Source organism: Gorilla gorilla, chromosome 4, assembly GCF_029281585.2.
Source record: "Gorilla gorilla gorilla isolate KB3781 chromosome 4, NHGRI_mGorGor1-v2.1_pri, whole genome shotgun sequence".
NCBI classification, from domain to species: domain Eukaryota; kingdom Metazoa; phylum Chordata; class Mammalia; order Primates; family Hominidae; genus Gorilla; species Gorilla gorilla.
In genome coordinates this window covers 62023193-62040340 of record NC_073228.2, presented here as the reverse complement: position 1 = coordinate 62040340, position 17148 = coordinate 62023193, and the positions used below count along the sequence as shown (strand labels likewise).

General features: G+C 45.9%; 1 pseudogene; it reads right to left on the bottom strand.

The window, feature by feature from the left end:
* Positions 1-16492: 16492 nt before the first annotated feature.
* Positions 16493-16606, bottom strand: LOC115934759 (uncharacterized; annotated as a pseudogene).
* Between the last annotated feature and the right edge of the window lie 542 nt (positions 16607-17148).

Here is a 17148-nt window from a genome sequence, read left to right as displayed (position 1 = left end):
TGGACATGGACCTGGTTCTGGCCAACGAGATGCAACCAAAAGTCACAAGGTGGAATTCCAAGATGGCTTTTTTAAAGGGATGGACGTGGCTGGCCCACCCCAGTGTGGATATAATGCAGCTATCTTGTGACTGTGAGAATGAAATTCAAATTCTAAGGGTGATGGTTAGGAACACAGACTGAGTCTGGGTCCTTGGTGACAAATTTGAACAGCTGCATCTGCTGAAACTGTCTATCTTAGGACATCTGACCTGAGCAAAACAGACCCTTATGTGCTGAAGCCTGTGTTAACTAAGCTTTTTGCTGCTTGCAGCCAAGTGGATATATTCCTGACTGATGGGGGTGGGGCACTGTGTTCCAAAGTAGCAGGGGCAGGTGGGGGCAGGACTCTGCTTCTGATGCTTTCCCATAGATGCAGAACCAAGGGCTCCCCTGAGTCCCAGGAGCTGACTTCCTGGGACTTAGGATGGCAAGCTTTCTCTTTAAACCTCTTGCTGCCCCAGATCACTGGCAGAAGGGAGCAGCCAAAGGCAGCTTGGGGAAATGACAATGGTTGCAGTCGGGGACAGTCTGGGGTTGAGCTCTGCCTTATTTATTTATTTATGACACAGAATCTTGCTCTGTCATCCAACCTGGAGTGCAGTGGCATGATCTCAGCTCACTGCAACCTCTGCCTCCTGGGTTCAAGCGATCCTCCCACCTCAGCCTCCCGAGTAGCTGGGATTATAGGCACCATCATGCCTGGCTAATTTTTGTATTCTTAGTAGAGATGGGGTTTCACCATGTTGGCCGGACTGGTCTCAAACTCTTGGCCTCAAGTGATCTGCCCGCCTCGGCCTCCCAAAGTTCTGGAATCACAGGCATGAGCCACCGTCCCCGGCCTGAGACCTGCCTTTAATTCCTGCCTCAGGTCAATATTGGCTCTAGCACAGGGTACTGTAGATTGGCAAGTTTGGCCAAGGGGCCCCAGCAGTGGGGGAGGGAAGGGCATGGAATGGTCATAGACCAATTAGGACAGAGGTTCAGAGAAGTGAGATTGCAACCTTTGTATCAAAGAAGGCTTCCTGTAGGAGTCAGCCTTGGTCAGGTCCTTGAAGGATGCACCTGGTTTGGTTGGGAGAACACAGCAGCCATCAGTCTCCCCGTGTGACTCCTCACTTTGGCTTATCCCTCTCTGTGTGCACAGTGAATTCAACTCACCCTCCACAGCCTAGTGGGACTCTCTCCACCCCTGTGAAAGCTTCTCTGAGCTTCTCTACTATGCTACCCCCAGCCCAGAAAGGTCTTTCTCCTACTATATTCTGGTTACCCATTTGTCTGTCTCCTGGCCAGCCTGTGAGCTCTGGAAGGGTAGAGACCATGCCTTCATCTCTGTAGCCTAGAGTGCAACAGGCATTTGCTGAATCACTGCTGGGGGAAAGGAAAAACCAGAATAAATGTGAGTCCCCAGGACAGTGAGGAGGCAGTGTGCTGATGGGCCTAAGGGTACAGCCATGTAGAGGGGACTGGGAGGGCCGGTGGGAAAGGAACATGCTTCAAACCCTGCTTCCTGATGACATTTCAGGGAAATTCCAGGGTAAGGTCTCTCCCAAGGCTGAGCCACTTAGAATATTTTGGGGTATTTTCTTTTCTTTTTGGTGCTTGTACTGACATGAAGGAGTGGGGCTTCCACTGACATAAGCCCCCTACACTTGGCCTTGAGCTAGAATATTTTGGAGTGGATTAGCACAATGTTTCCTGTGTCCAAGGAGCTCATCTCCCCTGATTACAGAGATGTATTAAGTTGCTTTTCTGACCGTGACCTCTGGGACTGGAGGAATCACATGTGCTAGAGTGGGAAAAATGGCCTGCACACAGAAGGCCAGGGTTCCTGTCCTGCCTCTGACACTAACCAAGTGGGTGGCTCGGGGCTGGTCTCTGCTCTTCTTTGGGTCCAGTTTCCCTGCTGAGGCTGGATGATCTTCTAGCTCCAGCATTCTCACTCTGGTGCTCCTGTGATTCCTAATACTGGCCATCAGAATGGGAGGGCCCTGGGGTCATGGTAGTTGCCATCTTAAATGAGAGCTTTCGATGTTCCCACCTCCCGAGATGAAGAAGAGGATGATGATAATAATTGCTAGGTACTGACTGAACACAAGCATTGTTCTTAAGGGTGTTACATACATTACCTCATTTAATTGCCACAAAACCCCCATGAAGAAGGGGCTATTGTTTTCCTATTTTGCAGATGAGGAAAGAGAAGCAAAGAGTGATTAGCAAAGGTCCAGGCAGTCTGTACACAGAAGGGACTATCCTATATATATAATATATGTATATTTTATATATATATATATATATATATATATATATATATATATATATATATATTTAGATAGAGTCTCGCTTTGTCACCCAGGCTAGAGTCCAGTGGCACTATCTCAGCTAACTGCAACCTCTGCCTCCCGGGTTTAAGCAATTCTCCTGCCTCAGCCTCCCAAGTAGCTGGGATTACAGGTGCGTGCCACCACATCCAGCTTTTTTTTTTTTTTTTGAGACAGAGTCTTGCTCTGTCACCAGGCTGGAGTGCAGTGTCATGATCTCGGCTCACTGCAACCTCCGTCTCCTGGGTTCAAGTGATTTCCTCTGCCTCAGCCTCCCGAGTAGCTGGGACTACAGGTGCACACCATCACGCCTGGCTACTTTTTTGTATTTTAGTAGAGACGGGGTTCCACCATGTTGGCCAGGATGGTCTCCATCTCCTGACCTCATGATCTGCCTGCCTTGGCCTCCCAAAGTGCTAGGATTACAGGCGTGAGCCACCGCACTCAGCCTGTAGTATAATAAATTGACTATCCCTCCCACTTTTTGGCTAGGTTGAATGGTTTTGCAGTGACCAGAAGAATAAAGATCTGGTAAAAGGAGAATGAATTCAAACAGGAGGAGGTGCCTTGAGTGTGTGGGATGGGGAGAACATGAGTGGGAGGAAAGTTCTGGAATTGCTGGGTCTCTGGAATCAGGGCATACATACCCAGGTTTCCACCCAGCCTGGGCCCCCTGTGAGATCACCAAGGCCTCTAAGCACATTTCAGGTTTGTGTTCTCATCTAGGCTGGCTTTCACTGCCCCAGGTCCTGCTGGAGAAACCACTGGATTCTGAACTCAGTCTTAAGGACTGATTTGGGGTCTAGCTTGTGGATGAGCTGTAATTATGTCCATTATACCTGTCTCGGAATGATTCACAGATGGCAAGAGCTTACGTAGGAACAATGTTCCTCTTACTTTTTTTTTTTTAATTTACATTTTCCGGTGACTCACTGGATTTGAGAGTAGTCTCATTGACTGGAGAAAAAAAAGTGGGGAGGGAAAAAAAAAAAAAAGAAAATGTGATCAGGTGCATTGAAGACAAATAATATTGTCTAAATAATGTCCAGGCGGTTCTGGGTTCTTGTTCTATGGGTTCAAACCTACCTCCTACTCTCTGAGCCTCTTGACTCCCCCTCTTCCTGGAAGTGGGAGGCAGCCCTGTAGCTCCATGAAGGCAGTGGAGGGACAACCTCATGCTGGGAAGTTTGTGCTTTAGAAGGAGCTGAATTCAGGCCAGGGACGGTGGCTTATCTGTAATCCCAGTACTTTGGGAGGCCAAGGCACGTGGATCACCTGAAGTCAGGAGTTTGAGACTAGCCTGGCCAACATGGTGAAACCCTGCCTCTACTAAAAATACAACAATTAGCAGGGCGTGGTGGCAGGCACCTGTAATCCCAGTTACTCTGGAGGCTGAGGCTGAAGAATCGCTTGAACCTGGGAAGTGGAGGTTGCAGTGAGCCGAGATCATGCCACACTCCAGCCTGGGTGACAGAGCAAGACTCCATCTCAAAAAAAAAAAAAAAAAAAAAAAGAATCTGAGTTCAAATTCCTGAACAGACTCCCATCCTTGCTGTGTGACCCTAAGCAATTTCTTTAACCTCTCTGAATCTTCAGTTTTTTTCATCTGCAAATTGGGAAAAAAAAAAAACAAAACAGTGCCTGCTTTACAGGTTTCTGGGAGGATTAATTGAGTTGATATATATTAAGCATTTGGAATAGAATAATGAAAGCTACAGTAAATATTAGTCCTTGTAACACCCTATCTTGGTCGTTATGACAACCCTATGGGGGAGTGCAATGATTCCCTACAGTTTACAGCTGAGGAACCTGGGCTCAGAGAGGTTAATGGTTTGACTGGGTGACACAGTAAGTGGATGGCAGAGCCGGGGAGACTAGAGCTCAGGTCTAGCTCACTTCAGAGCCCCATTCACAAAACTGGACCTTACCCCCCTACTGTTCTTATTTCCATGGGAAATGGGCTTGTCCTTCCCGTCCCTCAAAATGACCTGCCTGAATTTGAGCCCGCCCCCCACCCACCCACGCCCAACTTCTCTATTTCTGCCAATGATGCTGCCAGCCGCTCAGGCACCGCCCCCCCATAAGAAACTTGGAGTCATCTTCGCCCCTCCCTTCCCTCCCCTCAGCAGGCCCCACCCTTCCGTGTCAATTCTGTTGATACGACCCAAGATCTCTATCCGGGAGTTCAGTGCAGATCTGTTTCTGCCTCTCCTTCCTCTGGGCTGCCCACTGAGTTCTTCCCATATCCCCCGCCATGTGGCCAGTTTGAGCCACCCCCTCATTGGGCTCATCACCGCCTCCCTGAAACCTTCAGTGCCTCCCATGCCTGCCGCACTTAGCACTGACTCCTTCGTGCTGCGTTGACTCCCTGTGTCATATTGGGAGGGTCCTTCTCCTCTCTGGTCCTGGTTTATCTGGAGTTGGTTCCTGCCAGTGGGTTCGTGGTCTCGCTGACTTTGAGAATGTAGCCACGGACCTTTGCAGCGAGTGTTACAGCTCTTAAAGATGGCATGGACCCAAAGAGTGAGGGGTAGCAAGGTTTATTGTAAAGAGCGAAAGGACAAAGCTTCCGCAGAGCCGAAGACGACCCGAGCAGGTTACCCCTGCTAGTTTGCAGGGGAGGAGGGAGTGGTCAGCTTTTATTCCCTTATTGTACCCCCTCCCATTTTCCGTTTCTGTCCTATCAGAGTGCCCTTTTTTCAATCCACCCCGTGATTGGCTACTTTTAGAATCCTGGCGATTGGTACATTTTACAGAGCGCTGTTTGGTGTGTTTTACAGAGCACTGATTGGTGCATTTTACAATCCGGTTGTAAGACAGGAAAGTTCCTGATTTGGTGCATTTTACGAACCTCTTGTAAAATAGGAAAAGCTCCCCAAGGCCCCACTACACCAAGGAATACCAGCTGGCCTCACCTCTCACCGGTTTCCCCAACTGTGGAATGAGACCTGGGTGGTGCTGCCTACTGCCTGCTGTCTGGGGTACCTGAGGGGCTGGTGGCTCAGGAGCTCATTCCCTTCGCCCCCACTCGCTTTGGGGCAGTGTTAGAAGGACGTTGGCTGGAAAAGCCCTGCAAGTCAGTGGGTCAGCAAACAGCCTGCACAAGCTCCAGCCTCTTAGTCATCCTGTCCAGGCCAGGGCTGCCCACTCTTAGGAACTGCCTCTTGCTTTTTCCTCGCTCCACCAAAACAGACTAGCTTGGGTTTGAGCTTTGTCTGGGCGGCCGGGAGGGCTGTGCTTCCCTGCTGGCTCATTCTTGATAACCTCAGGCTGGTGACCTTTAAAGGGAGCTCCCTCCCTGGCCAAGCACTGCGCACCCTGGACCCCCACACCGCAAAAGGAAAGAGGGGCAACCCCGAGGTGGAGTTGGAAGCTCCCAGACAGACTGTGGAGTCTCCCCAAAAGCAAGTTGCACTCAGAGACCAGAGCCCCAAGATGGGGGAGGACCCTGTGGTTGGTGCCTGGTGTGAGATGTGGTTGCTTCTGGTTCTGAGGGGCTGGCTTGTCCCGCAGAAAAGAAATACAAGGTCAAAGCCAAGGTGCCCCCTATACTGAGAACAGAGGCCCCTGGGCATTGACACCAAGCATAACTGTGACTGACGCTGCTGCGGCGCCAGGGACAGAGGGGATGACATCTCTACCCCTCAAAGAGTTCACAGGCCTCATTGTGGGAGCAGATACAATAATCCCATGATTTGTGGTTTATCGCGGAATGTCCATTCATGAAAGTCTAAACAGGAAATGGTTTTATTTTTTCACATTGCTTTCCATGATGCGATGAGAGTCCTCCCTTTCCTGTCCTTTGACACATTTGGGGCAGATTCCATAGCTTCGTGGTCCCTTTCGGGGGTGTGGCTGGGCAGGCCCAGCCTCATCTTTGGGGCACAGAGGTGCCGGGTTCTTAGTGCCTTTTTGTTCTTGGCTTTGGGCCTTCTCTTAGTTCTGGGTAGTTAAGTCCTTTATATGACCTATAAGATCGGCTGGGCACAGTGACTCGTGCCTGTAATCCCAGCACTTTGGGAGGCCGAGGTGGGCAGATCACGAGGTCAGGAGTTCAAGACCAGCCTGACCAATATGGTGAAACCCCGTCTCTACTAAAAATACAAAAATTAGATGGGTGTGGTGGCATGCGCCTGTAGTCCCAGCTACTCAGGAGGCTGAGGCAGGAGAATTGCTTGAACCTGGGAGGCGGAGGTTGCAGTGAGCCGAGATCGTGCCACTACACTCCAGCCTGGGCAACACAGCAAGACTCCATCTCAAAAAAAAAAAAAAAGGATGAAGTACAGGGGCTCGTGGGAGCTGAGATGGGGGCACTCAGCCTGACTGGGGGGGGCAAGAAAGGCTCTGGGCGACCTCTTTCACGCCAGGTGTGGCTGGACTCAGATTTCCTCACGGGAAAGTGCTTGATGTCTATGACGTTCTCCTCTTCCAGAAGTTTCCTAAGAGCTCAGGGCCCCTGTTTTGAAGTCATTATGAATGTGAAGGCAAGGCCCTTCTCTGTCCCTAGTGTTCATCAGGACCCGCACATCCATGGTGGTGAATGAATGAATGAATGAATGAGCTGATGCCGGTTGGGAATTGTATTTTCTTGTGCTTTGGTTAATGGAGTGTCTTGGGATTCTAGAAGAGTTGGAATTCTTTGGAAGAATTTCTAGAAGGCAAGTATTATAGATTGAATTGTGTCCCCCACCCAAGTTCATCTGCTGAAGCCTTAACTCCCCATGGGACGACATTTGGAGACAGCAGCTTTTAGGAGGTAATAAAGGTTAAATGAATTCATATGGCTGGGGCCCTAGTCCCATAGGACTGGTGTCCTTCTAAGAAGAGGAAGAGACACCAGAGCGCTCTCTCTCCACACGCAGAGATGAGGCCATGTGAGGACACAGTGAGACGGTGGCCACCTGCTAGCCGAAGAAGAGCCCTTGCCAGAAACTAGCGTTGCCGGCACCTTCATCTTGGACTGCCTGCCTCCAGAACTGTGAGAAATCGATTCCTGCTGTGTAAGCCCCCTAGGTCTGTGGTATTCTGTTACGGCAGCTCAAGTAGATGGAGAAAGTGAGACGACCCAGCCTGAGCTAGCAGCTAGGCAGCTGAGAGCTGGGCTCCACTGAGCCATGCAGGAAGCTTGCTCCTGGCCAGTCCTCTGCATCGGCCTGCTGCTTGAGCTGGAACCCCCTTCTTCAGCATCTGCTTCCTCTCCTGGACAGCCCCCCATGCCCCAAGCTCTCCCTCTGCCCTCTTCTTGGAACAAGCTCTCAATCCATGCAGTGCCATTTGCGCCCTCCAAGGTTATACTCATGGGACTGTGTCCTTTCCGATGACATTCAGTTGGCTGGTCTATTTATAACAATGACTCACACACCACCTCAACTTCTGCAGGAAGAGTTCGGCTTGGGAGCCAACTCCGCTGGAATGTAAAACAAATTGCCCTTGTAAATTATCACCATTTCATTTCCACAACATTGTTTATCCTTGGCCTCCTCTTGACCCTGGTGCCAAATCACTTCACGAAACCCCCTACATCCACCTCCGGTGCCACCATCCTCTCCTGTTTATCAAGGATCTTGCTGGCTCCATGACCTGCACCACCAAGCAAGTTCCTCTTCAGCATTGACCTTGGGACCGAGACTTCCTTGCTCTGCAGATGGGAAGGCCTCTGCTAGACACTCTCCCTTTGTTTTCATGTTGATTGCTTGGAGTGAGCTCAGGTTGGGACTGGGGCAGGGAGTGAAAGACTCTGGAAGAGAGCTCTGAGCCCCCATCCTTGGCCTGAGGCTGCCTTCTCCAACCCTGTCTCCCAGCCTTTGACATGAAACACCCACAGCACTGCAGGCTGACTTCTGCATCCACCCCACCTCATTCCACAGCAACTGTTCTCATCTCCTAGTTGACACATCAAGGCGATCCTTTAAGTCCCAAGTTTCAGCAGTCTCTCTGCAGCTTTTGACATGGTTGAGCTCGGTTCTCCCTGGCTTCTGACACGCCACCCTCTCCTGGTTCAGGAACAGCCCTGGGCTCCATAACCTTCTCATTTATGCCTCCACTTCAGCCTCCATCGTTTCTCCCTTACATCACTACACAGCCACCAGCTGGATGCCCTGCCTTCGGGCTCTCCCTCTCAATCCACTCTCTGTCATCAGATGATGTCACACCCCTGCTTAAGTCCCTACCTTGCATGGAATACAGGCCCTCATGACCAGTCCTGGCTGGCTCTTGGCCTCATATCCTGCCCGTTATTCACACTCCACCCCAACCCCATTTTCCAGCCTCCTGGACTACTCAGATGCCTCCAGATTGACTTTCTTCTCTCACATCTCTTTGCCTTAGCACATGATGCCCTCACTGCACAGAACACTCTTATTGCCTTCTTTGTCTGAGCCCTATAATTTGGAATTCTGCTAGGTCATCCCCTTTGGCAGAAGGCTTCAGGGAGCAGCCCTTCCTCTCCTCCCCTGGCGTCTTCCTCACTGCCCACTGCTGAACCATCTGTGTGCTTCCCTCACTGGCCCCGATTCCCACTCTACGTACCGACCTGACACTCCAGCCCGGATCAAATTCCTTTATTTTATGCTCCCATGGAGTGATTCCATTGTCTTTAGAACACTGCTTTAGTTAGTAGTTTTATTTCATAAAAACCATTATTTGATTATTGTCTTAATCTCCCCCACCAGGCTGGAAACTAACGAGAACAGATAAATCTTTATCTTCAAATAGGGATATTGTTTTTCTTTTTAAAGAACATTTGCTATTAAAAATTTTATTTTTATTTATTTATTTATTTATTTTGAGATGGAGTTTCACTCTTGTCGCCCAGGCTGGAGTGCAATGGCGCAATCTTGGCTCATGCAACCTCCACTTCCCAGGTTCAAGTAATTCTTCTGTCTCAGCCTCCCAAGTAGCTGGGATTACAGGCATGTACCACTATGCCCAGCTAATTTTGTATTTTTAGTAGAGATGGGGTTTCACCATGTTAGCCAGGCTGCTCTCTAACTCCTGACCTCAGGTGATCCACCTGTCTTAGTCTCCCAAAGTGCTGGGATTACAGGTTTGAGCCACCGTGCCCAGCCCCTATTATATATTTTAAAAGACTAATGAACACCTGTTATCCATGACCCAACTTTGTCCAATCTTACCACTTGCCATATTTGCTTCAGATGTTTTTTTGAAGATATAAAGATGATTGAAGGCTTCTAAGTTTCAATACACATCTATAAAACTTGCTGTCATTACATGTATAAATATTTAGATATATTTATAAAATATGTGCAGTGTCTAAGGATTAGCGACAACAGCAAATACCTGCGTACTCACCACTCCATTTAGGAAAAAGAATATAACCATTCGTTTGAAAGTCCCCTCTGAGGCCCTCCTCAGCCCCTCCCCTTTCCTCAGTAACCATTATCCCAAATTGTGTGTGTGATTTTCATGCTTTCTTTATACTTATACCAAATATATTTGTATCCCTAAACAATAGATTGTTTAGTTTTGCTGTGTTTTCAAACTTTATATAAATGGAAACATACAATTTGTAGTCTACTGTAACCTGTTTTTTAAAACATTTTGTTGTGACATTGTGTGTACCCTGTAATTCATTTTCACTGATGATTTTTATTCTGTTACGTGGACATACCATACTGTATCCATTCCCCTGTTGACAGACATGATAGACATTTAGTTTGCCTTTCCCCTAGACCCATATGTGTGTGTGTGTGTGTGTGTGTGTGTGTGTGTGTGTGTGTGTGTGTTTAGACGGAGTCTCTGTCGCCCAGGCTGGAGTGCAGTGGTATTATCTTCGCTTACTGCAACCTCCGCCTCCGGGATTCAAGCGATTTTCCTGCCTCAGCCTCCAAGTAGCTGGGATTACAGGGATCTGCCACCATGCCTGGCTAATTTTTTTTTTTTTCCGCCGAGATGGAGTCTTCCCCTGTCACCGAGACCTAGAGTGCAATGGCGTGATCTTGGCTCACTGCAACCTCCGCCTCCCAGATTCAAGCAATTCTCCTGCCTCAGCCTCCCGAGTAGCAGGAATTACAGGTGCGCACCACTATGCCTGGCTAATTTTTGTATTTTTAGTAGAAACGGGGTTTCATCATGTTGGCCAGGCTGGTCTTGAACTCCTGACCTTGTGATCTGCCCGCCTCGGCCTCCCAGAGTTCTGGGATTACAGGGGTGAGCCACCACACATGGCCTCTGTGTTTTCTTTTTTGTATTTCTGCCCATCCTCCATTTTTTTTTTTTTTTGTTACAAACAGTGGTGCAGTGAGGGTTCCCCTTGTGCACATATGAGAGATACAAATGCCCCCCAGCTAAAGACACACCTGCCAGGAATGGCTGGATCACAAGCGAGGGACCTCTTCACTTTTCCTAGGCACTGCCTGTCCACATTCCCACAAGCAGAGTATGCTGTCTGAATTCCAGTTGCTCCACAGTCTCACCAGTGTTTAGTATCCTTAGATTTCAACAACTTTGTGAATCCAATGGGTATGAAGTGCTATTGTGTTATTTTCCTGATTAGTGGTGAGGTTGAGCATCTTTCCAAATGTTTTCTCTTCTGTAAATTGCCTGTTTGTATTCTCGTGACTATTCTATTTGATATTTTTTTCCTCAGAATTGATTTGTGGCAGTTCTTTGTGGATTTTGCACATGAATCTCTTATCAGGCGAATGCCTTTTCCCAGACTATAGTTTGTCTTTTTGCAGTGGGTTGGGGAAGTGGATTTGAGAGAATTTTTTTTTTTTTTTTTTGAGACAGAGTCTTGCTCTGTCGCCCAGGCTGGAGTGCAGTGGTGCGATCTCGGCTCACTACAAGCTCTGCCTCCCGGGTTCACGCCATTCTCCTGCCTCAGCCTCCTGAGTAACTGCGACTACAGGTGCCCGCCATCACACCCGGCTAATTTTTTCTATTTTTAGTAGAGACGGGGTTTCATCGTGTTAGCCAGGATGGTCTCAATCTCCTGACCTCGTGATCTGCCCACCTCGGCCTCCCAAAGTGCTGGGATTACAGGCGTTAGCCACCATGCCTGGCTGATTTTTCAAATACAGTTAATTACACAAATCTTAATTGCTACAGTTTGATGGCTTTTTGTTTTTGTTTTTGTGTTTTTGTTTCGTTTTGTTTTGAGACAGAGTTTCATTCTTATTGCCCAGGCTGCAGTGCAATGGCACGATCTTCACTCATTGCAACCTCTGCCTCCCAGGTTCAAGCGATTCTCCGCCTCAGCCTCCCAAGTAGCTGGGATTGCAGGCATGCGCCACCACGCCCAGCTAATTTTGTATTTTTGTAGAGATGGGGTTTCACTATGTTGGTCAGGCTGGTCTCAAACTCCTGACCTCAGGTGATCCACTCACCTCGGCCTCCCAAAGTGCTGGGATTACAGTCATGAGCCACTGCGCCCTGCCTACTTTGATGGCTTTTGACAAATACATGCAGCTATGAACCCACTCCTCTGTCATGTTATAGAACATTTCCACCATCCTAGCAAGGCCTTTCGTGCCCTTTCCCTGACAACTACTGGTTTGACTTCTTTTACTATTAATATATAGTAATTTTGCCTGATTTAGAACTTAATGTAATAGAAAGAATACAGTAAGTCTGTCTGGCTTCTTGTGCTCAGCATAATGTTTTTAAGATTCATCTATGTTGTTATGTAGATTTCATTTTTATTGTTAAGAAGATTTCCATTGTATAAATATACCACAATATGTTTATCCATTCTCCTGTTGCTGGACATGTAGATTGTTTCAGGTTTTGGCCACTGTGAGGAACATGGCTATAAACATCCTTGTACCTGTCTTTCTGTGGACATGTGTTTTCATTTCTCTTGGGTAAATACCTCAAAGTGGAACTGCTGGATCATAGGGATGGTGCATATTTAACTTTATAAGAAACAACATGCTTCATCTTTTCACTCTGTTAAGGACATTGTCTGTCATCAGATTTAACAATCTTTTCCTTTCTGCTTTATGATTACTTAAAAAATCTTTTTCTGGGCCGGGCCTATAATCCCAGCACTTTGGGAGGCTGAGGCAGGCGGATCACGAGGTCAGGAGATCGAGACCATCCTGGCTAACATGGTGAAACCCCGTCTCTACTAAAAATACAAAAAATTAGCTAGGCATGGTGGCAGGCTCTTGTAGTCCCAGCTACTCGGGAGGCTGAAGAGAGAGAACGGTGTGAACCCAGGAGGCGGAGATTGCAGTGAGCTGAGATAGCACCACTGCACTCCAGCCTGGGTGACAGAGCGAGACTCCGTCTCAAAAAAAAAACAAAAACAAAAAAATCTTTTTTCTGGCCGGGTGCGGTGGCTCACACCTGTGATTCCAGCATTTTGGGAGGCCAAGGCAGGTGAATCATTTGAGGTCAAGAGTTCGAGACCATCCTGGCCAACATTGTGAAATCCCATCTCTACAAAAAATACAAAAATTAGCTGGGCGTGGTGGCGTGCGCCTGTAATCCCACCTACTTAGGAGGCTGAGGCAAGAGAATTGCTTGAGCCCGGGAGGTGGAAGTTGCAGTGAGCCGATATTGCGTCACTGCACTCCAGCCTGGGTGACAGAGTTAGACTCTGTAAAAAAAAAAAAAAAAAAAAAAATCTTTCTCTGATATTTTTTCTATGATTTCTTCTAGAAGTTTTAAACTTTGCATTTTACATTTGGGTCTTTAATTCACCTGAAATTGCTTTCTGTCTATTGTGTGATGTAAGAATCTATTTTTTCCCTCTATTCCTCATTTGAGGAACCAATATTTCCAACATTATTATTGACTAGACTATCACCCCTTCCCAGCCTCAATTGTAATACCATCTCTGCCATAGACGAGGTTTCCTCAAAGACTTAGACCGTTTCTGGGCTCAGTTCTGTGCCATTGGTTTATTTTTCTATCCCTATGCCAATACCACACTGTGCTAATTACTATAATTTATAAAACGTTCTGCTATCTCATAGGGTAAGTCATCCCACTTTGTTCTCCAAAATTGACTTGTCTATTTAGGGCCTGAGCTCCTCCATATAAATTGTAAGAGCACTTTGTCAGATTGTGTGCACACACACACACAGTTGAAATTTTGTTTGCATTTGCATTATATTGATCCACTGTTTGGAGAAAGGTTTGCCATCTTTATGAACCTGGGACTTCCCATTCATGAACATAATTTCTCTCTTTTTTTTTTTTAGTTTTTTAAAAGTCTTAATAAAGTTATACATTTTTTTCTCTGGAAATATTTTGCATAACTTTTGTTGAATTCATTTTTAGGTATCTTACAGGTTTTTGGCTATAGTAAATGAAATTTTTTAAAAATTACATTTTAAAATCATTCGTACTTATTATAGGAGCACAGTTGATTTTTGCACACGAATAGTTTATCCAGCCCTTTTCTCACTTTTTTTTTTTTTTTTTGGAGACAGAGTCTCATTCTGTCTGCAATGGCACGATCTCGGCTCACTGCAACCTCCGCCTCCCAGGTTCAGGCGATTCTCTTGCCTCAGCCTCCTGAGTAGCTGGGACTACAGGTGCATGCCACTACACCTGGCTAATTTTTGTATTTTTGGTAAAGATGGGGTTTTGCCATGTTGCCCAGGTTGGTTTCAGACTTTTGGCCTCAAGGGAACTGCCCACCTCAGCCTCCCAAAGTGCTGGGATTACAGGCGTAAGCAACAGCACCCAGACTTTTCTCACTTTTCTAAAGCGCCGTTCTTGGATTTTTTTTTTTTTTTTTTTTAAGAAACAGGGTCTCACTCTATCTCCCAGGCTGGAGTGCAGTGGCATGATTATAGCTCACTGCAAGTTTGGACTCCTGAGCCTAAGCAAGCCTCCCACCTTAGCCTCCTGAGTAGCTGGACTATGGGCATGCTGGCCTCCTCTTGGATTTTCTTTATGGACAATGCTATAAACTGTAGACAATGACAGTTTCATTTTTTCCTTTCAAGACTTTTCAGCTTTGATTTTCTTTCTAGTCTTTACACACTGGCTATGACCTCCAGAATAATGGTCAATAGAGGAGGTAAGAATAGGCAGCTCTTGATCCTAACTTTGAAGAGAATGCTTTGAGGAGAATTTTGCCCATGAAGTATGATGTTTGCTTTAAGTTTTTATAGATACACCCTTTTAAAGTTATAAAGTTTTTTTCAAGTCTTAGTTTGCTAAGAATTAAAAAAATATATATTTATATATATAGTCTTAGTCCATTTCGTGTTGTTATAATAGAATCCCTGAGAATGGGTAATTTGTAAAGAAAAGAGGTTTACTTGACTCATGGTTCTGGAAGCTGGGAAGTCTAAGAGGCATGGCACCAGTATCTGGGTGGCTTCTGGTGAGGGCCTTGTGCTGTGTCATAACATGGTGGGAAAGCGGAAGGGGAAGTGGGTATGTGCTGAGAGACCAAACATGAGAGGCAACCTTGCTTTATAACTACCTGCTAGGCCGGGCTTGGTGGCTTACACCTGTAATCCCTTTGGGAGCACTTTGGGAAGCTGAGGCAGGTGGATTGCTTGAGTTCAGGAGTTTGAGACCAGCCTAGGTAACATGGCAAAACCTCATCTCTACACAAAATTAAAAAAAAAAAAAACTAGTCAGATGTGGTGGTGTGCATCTGTAGTCCCAGTTACTCTACAGGCTAAGACAGGAAGATCACTTGAGCCCGGAAATTTGAGGCTGCAGTGAGCTATGATTGTACTCCAGCCTGGGTGACACAACGAGACCCTGTCTCAGAAACAAAAACAAAAACAAAGCCTGCTTGGGGAAATGAATCCATTCCCAAGAACTAATTGAGTCTCTAGAGAAAGATATTAATCTATAGTAATAACCTAATAAACCTCTTAAAGGTACCACCTCCCAATATTGATACACTGAGAATTAAGGTTCCAACATGAGTTCTGGCAGAGATAGTCAAACCATAGCATAGATCACAAATGGATATACACCCAGCTCTTAGTTTTTTCAAATAATTTTTCTATATATAATTTCTCTTTTTGATCTATTCCTGTTAATTATATTAACAGATTTTCTAATGTTAAACCATCCTTTTATTCCTGAAATAAACTTTGCTGGTTTATGTTGGTTGTTGTTATTATAGTACATAATGCTGTATTGGTTTGTGAACTTAAAAGAAATTTTTTTAAATTTTTAATTGTTGTGGGTACAGAGTAGGTATATATTTATGGGGTACATGAGATGTTTTGATACAGGCATGCAATGTAAAATAAGCATGTCATGGAGAGTGGGGTATCCATCCCCTCAAGCATTCCTCCTTTGAGTTACAAACAATTCAATTACACTCTTTAATTAAAATGTACAATTAAGTTATTATTGACTATAGTCACCCTGTTGTGCTATCAAAATCGTAGCTCTGTCGCCCAGGCTGGAGTGCAGTGCATGATCTCGGCTCACTGCAGCCTCCACCTCCCGGGTTCAAGCAATTCTCCTGCCTCAGCCTGCAAGTAGCTGGGACTACAGGCACCTGGCACCACGCCCAGCTAATTTTTGTATTTTTAGTAGAGATGAGGATTACAGGTATGAGCCACCACGCCCAGCCCTTATTCATTCTTTCTATTTTTTTGTATGCATTAACCATCACCACCTCCCCATCAGCCCCCGACTACCATTTAGCCTCTGGTAACCATCCTTTACATTCATGAGTTCAGTTGTTTTGATTTTTAGATCCCACAAATAAATGAGAACATGCGATGTTTGTCTTTCCATGCCTGGCTTATTTCACTTAACATAATGACCTCCAGTTCCATCCACGTTGTTGCAAATGACTGGATCTCAGTCTTTTTTATGACTGAATAGTACTCCATTGTGTATATGTACCACATTTTCTTTGTACATTCATCCGTTAATTGACACTCTGAATCCTAGCTATTGTGAATAGTGCTGCAACAAACATAGGAGTGCAGATATCTCTTCAATGTACTATTTTCCTTTCTTTTGGGAATACACCCAGCAGTGGGATTGCTGGATCATATGGTAGCTCTGTTTTTAGTTTTTTGAGGAATCTCCAAACTGTTTTCCGTAGTGGTTGTACTAATTTACATTCCCACCAACAGTGTTCGAGGGTTCCCCTTTTCTCCACATTCTCACCAGCATTTGTTATTGCTTGACTTTTGCGTAGAAGCCATTTTAACTGGGGCGAGATGAAAAAATATGGAATCCTTCATGAATGTGTGTATCATCCCTGCACAGGGACCATGCTAATCTACTCTGTGTCATTCTAATTTTAGTACATGTGTAGTGAGCGCTTGGTTTGAAAACATTTTATTTAAGATTATTGCATCTCAAATTGTTCAAAAGTGAGATTGTGCTATAATTTTCCTTTCTTATATTTTTCTTGTTTCTTTTTGATATCAAGGTTATATTTACCTCGTAAAATAGTTTGAAGGTTTGCCTTCTTTTCCCGTTCTTTGGAATCGTTTGCATGAAGTTGGTTATCTCTTTTTTGAATGTTTAGTAGAGCTAACTTGTAAAATCACCTGGACCACATATTGTGTGTTTGTGTATGGGGGGATAGATTTCTAAAACAGGAATTTAATTCCTTCAATGATTATTTGTTTATTCAGATCCTCTATTTCTTAGTCAGTTTTTTTTTGTTTTTCCTTGAGACAGGGTCTTGCTCTGTTGCCCAGGCTGCAGTGTGGTGGTCCTCCTGCCTCAGCCTCCCAAGTAGCTGGGACTACAGGCATGCACTACCATGCCCTGCTTATTTCAAAAAATTTATATATTTGTAGAGACGCTGTCTCACTCTGTTGCCCAGGTTGGTTTCAAACTCCTGGATTCAAGCAATCCTCCTGCCTCAG